An 8,188-nucleotide genomic window follows, 5' to 3' on the forward strand; every position below is an offset into this window, starting at 1 on the left:
CATATGAAAGATTTCTAATTTGGGGAATTAACTTAGTCATCCTACGCTGGACACGTTCAAGTGAATTTATATCCATTCTATAATATGGCGACCAAAACTGAACTGCATAATCTAAATGGGGCCTAACTAGAGCAAGATATAGCTTGAGAACCACACCAGGTGTCTTGTTACTAACGCTGCGATTAATAAATCCAAGTGTCCGATTTGCCTTATTACGAACATTTATGCATTGATCCTTTTGTTTTAAATTCTTACTAATCATAACTCCCAGATCCCTTTCGCAATCCGACTTCGCAATCACAACACCATCTAGCTCGTATCTTGTAACTCTATCATCATTACCTAACCTCAGAACTTTACATTTATCAGCATTAAACTGCATCTGCCAATCCTTTGACCATTTCAAAACCCTATCTAGATCAACTTGAAGTGATAGTGAGTCCTCCTCCGAATTAATTTCCCTACCGATTTTCGTATCATCGGCAAATTTGCAAATGTTGCTACTCAAACCTGAATCTAAATCATTTATATATATTATAAACAACAGAGGTCCCAGGACAGAGCCTTGAGGCACTCCACTTACAACATTTTCCCACTCTGACTTGATTCCATTTATACTAACTCTCTGTTTCCTTTGGTATAGCCATGCCCTAATCCAGCTTAATATAGCACCCCCAATACCATGAGACTCTATCTTTTTAATCAGTCTTTCATGTGGCACTGTATCAAAAGCTTTGCTAAAGTCAAGGTATACAACATCGCAATCCTTACCACTATCAACTGCCTCAACAATGCTAGAATAAAAAGATAACAAATTTGTTAAACATGAACGGCCATTTATAAAACCATGTTGCGACTCAATTATTAATTTATGTTTTTCAAGATGAAGACGAATTTTATTTGCTATTATAGATTCGAGTAACTTTCCCACAATAGACGTTAGGCTAATTGGTCGATAGTTAGACGCAAGTGATCTATCTCCTTTCTTAAAAACTGGTATCACATTAGCAACTTTCCAAAACTCTGGCACTCTGCCTGACTCTATTGATTTATTAAATATGATTGACAGTGGGTCACAAAGCTCCTCTTTGCATTCTTTAAGCACCCTGGCAAACACTTCATCCGGCCCTGGGGATTTGTTTGGTTTGAGTTTTACTATTTGTTTAAGAACATCCTCCTTGGTAACTGCTAAACTCGTCAACCTGTCCTCGTCCCCACCCACATAGACTTGTTCGGCTGAAGGCATATTGTTAAGTTCCTCTTTAGTAAATACAGATACAAAATATTTATTAAAAATACTACTCATCTCTTCATCACTATCTGTTATTTGACCTGTCTCAGTTTTTAATGGACCTATCCTTTCCCTAGTCTTGGTACGATATAACTGAAAAAACCCTTTAGGATTTGTCTTTGCTTGCTCTGCTATGCGAACTTCATAGTTTCTTTTTGCTTTCCTTATCTCTTTTTTAACATTTCTAACCAGTTGTACGAATTCCTGTTCTAAAGTGACCTCCCCATTTTTAATCCTTTTGTACCAAGCTCTCTTTTTACCTATAAGGTTCTTCAAATTCTTTGTTATCCACTTTGGGTCATTAGTATTCGATCTATTCAATTTGTATGGTATACTACGTTCCTGTGCTTTGTTTAGAATATTCTTAAATAAGTTATATATTGAATCCACATCGAAATCCCCATTTAAGTCACCTATCGCTGGGTTCATGTCTCGCTCCAAGACCGGCCCACACCCCATACCCAAGAGTTTGCAATCAATTTGACCCAAAAAATTTCTTAGGCTATTAAAATCAGCTTTTCGAAAATCTGGCACTTTAACAGAATTTTCTCCTACTGGTCTATTCCATTCTATGCTAAATCTGATTTCTTTGTGATCACTGCTCCCTAGCTCACTCCCTATTTCGATGTCATTAATTTGCGTTTCCCTGTTAGTTAACACTAAATCTAAAATATTATTTTCCCGTGTTGGATCCTTAATGTGTTGCGTAAGAAAGCAATCGTCAATTAATTCTAGAAAATCTTCTGCTTCACTATTCCCTGTTTTGTTCAACCAGTTTATTCCGCTAAAATTAAAGTCACCCATGACATAAATACTGTTAGATCTAGATGCTCTAGATATTTCATCCCATAGATGCTTTGCTTCCATTCTGTCTAAATTTGGTGGCCTATATATTACTCCTATTATAATATTATTAGCTTTTTCGTTTAATTCTATCCAAATAGTTTCTGTGTGTGGCTCTGTTTTGATTCCCTCTTTGAGACTACATTTCAAATTGTCCCTAACATATATGGCTACTCCACCTCCTCGTCTAATATATCTATCTGTGTGAAATAGTTTAAATCCATATATTTGATATTCAGCTAATAGTTCTCTATTTTCTACATTCATCCACGTTTCGGTAAGTGCAATAATATCTATTTTTTCTGTGCAGACAAGAGCATTTAATTCGTTAATTTTATTTCTTAGACTTCTACTGTTAGTGTAATATACCCTAAGTGAATTGTTATTTTGCGGACCTTCTCTTTCCCTGATCGTTTTGCCAATTCCTTTCTCCCACAAACACATACTTTTATTACCTCCTTCCTCCAAATCAATTCCCATACCTCTATCTACTAACAGTTTAAACCCAAACAAACACCTCTAACCACTTCTTCTAACGAGTTCGCAACAGCAACAACCCCAGCTCTCGATAGATGCACCCCATCACGAGCATACATTTCATTTCTTCCATAGAAGTGTTCCCAGTTGTCTATGAAAGATATTGCATTTGATTTGCAATATCTTTCCAGCCGGCAATTGACACCAAGTGCCCTCGATATCCATTCATTTCCCACTCCCTTTCTTGGAAGAATGCCACATATGATCGGGATTCCTCCCTTGCTCCTAACTAACTCTATGGCTGTTTTATACCTCTGCATCAGTTCCTCACTCCTAACTCGACCAACATCATTTCCTCCCACGCTAATGCAAATAATGGGATTGTTCCCATTACCAGCCATAATATCATTCATGTTGTTTATAATATCACCAATGCCAGCTCCGGGATAGCAAACCCTTAACCTGTTCCCCCTATCTCTAGCACAAAACGTTCTATCCAAATACCTTATCTGGGAATCTCCCACAACTAATGTTTGCTTAGGTACTTCCTTTACTTTCTGAGGGGCCTGCGCTTCCTTTCTCTTCGTTGCTTTCCCTTTTGCGCGATCCGCAGTCTCACCACAGCACTCGTCCTCCAAAACGTCCTCCAAAACAATGTTACGCGGCAATTGGTTCCACAAATCAACAACCCTGTTACTGAACCAGTATTTACCCAAGTCTTTCCTAAATCTAAACTTATCCAATTTATATCCATTGTTTCGTGTTCTGTCCTGTGTTGATACTTTTAATACCCTATTAATATCCCCCCGGTTATGTCCATTCATCCACTTGTAAACCTCTATCATGTCACCCCTAACTCTTCGCCTTTCCAGTGAATGCAACTTAAGCTTTGTTAATCTTTCTTCATATGAAAGATTTCTAATTTGGGGAATTAACTTAGTCATCCTACGCTGGACACGTTCAAGTGAATTTATATCCATTCTATAATATGGCGACCAAAACTGAACTGCATAATCTAAATGGGGCCTAACTAGAGCAAGATATAGCTTGAGAACCACACCAGGTGTCTTGTTACTAACGCTGCGATTAATAAATCCAAGTGTCCGATTTGCCTTATTACGAACATTTATGCATTGATCCTTTTGTTTTAAATTCTTACTAATCATAACTCCCAGATCCCTTTCGCAATCCGACTTCGCAATCACAACACCATCTAGCTCGTATCTTGTAACTCTATCATCATTACCTAACCTCAGAACTTTACATTTATCAGCATTAAACTGCATCTGCCAATCCTTTGACCATTTCAAAACCCTATCTAGATCAACTTGAAGTGATAGTGAGTCCTCCTCCGAATTAATTACCCTACCGATTTTCGTATCATCGGCAAATTTGCAAATGTTGCTACTCAAACCTGAATCTAAATCATTTATATATATTATAAACAACAGAGGTCCCAGGACAGAGCCTTGAGGCACTCCACTTACAACATTTTCCCACTCTGACTTGATTCCATTTATACTAACTCTCTGTTTCCTGGGCATGGCTATACCAAAGAACATAAGAACATAAGAACATAAGAACAAAGGTAACTGCAGAAGGCCTATTGGCCCATACGAGGCAGCTCCTATTCTATAACCACCCAATCCCACTCATATACTTGTCCAACCCGTGCTTGAAACAATCGAGGGACCCCACCTCCACAATGTTACGCGGCAATTGGTTCCACAAAGTAACAGGGTTGTTGATTTGTGGAACCAATTGCCGCGTAACATTGTGGAGGTGGGGTCCCTCGATTGTTTCAAGCACGGGTTGGACAAGTATATGAGTGGGATTGGGTGGTTATAGAATAGGAGCTGCCTCGTATGGGCCAATAGGCCTTCTGCAGTTACCTTTGTTCTTATGTTCTTATGTTCTTATGTTCTTTGGTATAGCCATGCCCTAATCCAGCTTAATATAGCACCCCCAATACCATGAGACTCTATTTTTTTAATCAGTCTTTCATGTGGCACTGTATCAAAAGCTTTGCTAAAGTCAAGGTATACAACATCGCAATCCTTACCACTATCAACTGCCTCAACAATGCTAGAATAAAAAGATAACAAATTTGTTAAACATGAACGGCCATTTATAAAACCATGTTGCGACTCAATTATTAATTTATGTTTTTCAAGATGAAGACGAATTTTATTTGCTATTATAGATTCGAGTAACTTTCCCACAATAGACGTTAGGCTAATTGGTCGATAGTTAGACGCAAGTGATCTATCTCCTTTCTTAAAAACTGGTATCACATTAGCAACTTTCCAAAACTCTGGCACTCTGCCTGACTCTATTGATTTATTAAATATGGTTGACAGTGGGTCACAAAGCTCCTCTTTGCATTCTTTAAGCACCCTAGCAAACACTTCATCCGGCCCTGGGGATTTGTTTGGTTTGAGTTTTACTATTTGTTTAAGAACATCCTCCCTGGTAACTGCTAAACTCGTCAACCTGTCCTCGTCCCCACCCACATAGACTTGTTCGGCTGAAGGCATATTGTTAAGTTCCTCTTTAGTAAATACAGATACAAAATATTTATTAAAAATACTACTCATCTCTTCATCACTATCTGTTATTTGACCTGTCTCAGTTTTTAATGGACCTATCCTTTCCCTAGTCTTAGTACGATATAACTGAAAAAACCCTTTAGGATTTGTCTTTGCTTGCCCTGCTATGCGAACTTCATAGTTTCTTTTTGCTTTCCTTATCTCTTTTTTAACATTTCTAACCAGTTGTACGAATTCCTGTTCTAAAGTGACCTCCCCATTTTTAATCCTTTTGTACCAAGCTCTCTTTTTACCTATAAGGTTCTTCAAATTCTTTGTTATCCACTTTGGGTCATTAGTATACGATCTATTCAATTTGTATGGTATACTACGTTCCTGTGCTTTGTTTAGAATATTCTTAAATAAGTTATATATTGAATCCACATCGAAATCCCCATTTAAGTCACCTATCGCTGGGTTCATGTCTCGCTCCAAGACCGGCCCACACCCCATACCCAAGCCTTTCCAATCAATTTGACCCAAAAAATTTCTTAGGCTATTAAAATCAGCTTTTCGAAAATCTGGCACTTTAACAGAATTTTCTCCTACTGGTCTATTCCATTCTATGCTAAATCTGATTTCTTTGTGATCACTGTTCCCTAGCTCACTCCCTATTTCGATGTCATTAATTTGCGTTTCCCTGTTAGTTAACACTAAATCTAAAATATTATTTTCCCGTGTTGGTTCCTTAATGTGTTGCGTAAGAAAGCAATCGTCAATTAATTCTAGAAAATCTTCTGCTTCACTATTCCCTGTTTTGTTCAACCAGTTTATTCCGCTAAAATTAAAGTCACCCATGACATAAATACTGTTAGATCTAGATGCTCTAGATATTTCATCCCATAGATGCTTTGCTTCCATTCTGTCTAAATTTGGTGGCCTATATATTACTCCTATTATAATATTATTAGCTTTTTCGTTTAATTCAATCCAAATAGTTTCTGTGTGTGGCTCTGTTTTGATTCCCTCTTTGAGACTACATTTCAAATTGTCCCTAACATATATGGCTACTCCACCTCCTCGTCTAATATATCTATCTGTGTGAAATAGTTTAAATCCATATATTTGATATTCAGCTAATAGTTCTCTATTTTCTACATTCATCCACGTTTCGGTAAGTGCAATAATATCTATTTTTTCTGTGCAGACAAGAGCATTTAATTCGTTAATTTTATTTCTTAGACTTCTACTGTTAGTGTAATATACCCTAAGTGAATTGTTATTTTGCGGACCTTCTCTTTCCCTGATCGTTTTGCCAATTCCTTTCTCCCACAAACACATACTTTTATTACCTCCTTCCTCCAAATCAATTCCCATACCTCTATCTACTAACAGTTTAAACCCAAACAAACACCTCTAACCACTTCTTCTAGCGAGTTCGCAACAGCAACAACCCCAGCTCTCGATAGATGCACCCCATCACGAGCATACATTTCATTTCTTCCATAGAAGTGTTCCCAGTTGTCTATGAAAGATATTGCATTTGATTTGCAATATCTTTCCAGCCGGCAATTGACACCAAGTGCCCTCGATATCCATTCATTTCCCACTCCCTTTCTTGGAAGAATGCCACATATGATCGGGATTCCTCCCTTGCTCCTAACTAACTCTATGGCTGTTTTATACCTCTGAATCAGTTCCTCACTCCTGACTCGACCAACATCATTTCCTCCCACGCTAATGCAAATAATGGGATGGTTCCCATTACCAGCCATAATATCATTCATGTTGTTTATAATATCACCAATGCCAGCTCCGGGATAGCAAACCCTTAACCTGTTCCCCCTATCTCTAGCACAAAACGTTCTATCCAAATACCTTATCTGGGAATCTCCCACAACTAATGTTTGCTTAGGTACTTCCTTTACTTTCTGAGGGGCCTGCGCTTCCTTTCTCTTCGTTGCTTTCCCTTTTGCGCGATCCACAGTCTCTCCACAGCACTCGTCCTCCAAAACGTCAAATGAATTTGAAGTTGCTATGGCGTTTGAAGGCGGCAATACTGGTAGATCAGTTGTAGTGCTCAGAGATAGTGGAGCAGCCCAGTCCCTGATCGTGAGAAACTCGTTGCCTGAGGGAGTGAGTGTAGACGGGAGACAAAAGGTTGTCCTGGTTGGGTTTCCTATGACGCGGTACGTTGCCCCCTTTGTGCCGGTACATCTAGACTCGCCTTACTTCAGCGGCACATGTGCGTTGGCAGTAGATGATACCCTGCCTATAGCTGGGATTGACGTAATACTAGCCAACGACTTGGTGACAGGTTGGAGCAACAAACATCTCAAGATTGTGGACGAGTCAGCTGGAGCAGCTAAAAGGTCTGAGGTAACAGCAGGAATTGGTAATATGCAGGTACAGGCAGACGTACAACTACTTAACTTGTTTAATTCTTCCTCTACCCAACAGATCGAGAACATTCTAACAGATTCTGCTGATTCTTCTCCCGACAAGAAACATGAGGTTATGGTGACAGGAGCGACTGAACAAGAAGAGAGGCCTCGTGTACTAGTACCCACGGATACCCAAGCGTCTGGAGTGAAGGCACATGAGTACTTGCGGTATGGCGAAGAACAATGTACTTCGGGACAATGTACTATATAGTACTATATACTATATAGTACTATGATAGTACAATGTACTATACTGGACCCCAGCACCACCCATATTGTTGTTGTATGGTCCCCAGCAGAACCCATTGTGTTGTTGTATGGTCCCCAGCACCACCCATAGTGTTGTTTTATGATCTCCAACTCCACTCATAGTGTTGTTGTATGGTCCCCAGCAACACCCATATTGTTATTTGGTCACCAGCACCACCAACAGTGTTGTTGTATGGTCACCAGCACCACTATAGTGGTGTTGTATGGTCCCCAGCACCACCCCATAGAGTTGTTGTATGGTCCTCAGCACCACCTATAGTGTAGCAGTATGGTCCCCAACACCACCCATAGTGTTGTTGTATGGTCCCTAGAACCACCCATAGTGTGGCAGTATG

This window comes from Procambarus clarkii, chromosome 30, assembly GCF_040958095.1.
Source record: "Procambarus clarkii isolate CNS0578487 chromosome 30, FALCON_Pclarkii_2.0, whole genome shotgun sequence".
NCBI classification, from domain to species: Eukaryota; Metazoa; Arthropoda; class Malacostraca; order Decapoda; family Cambaridae; genus Procambarus; species Procambarus clarkii.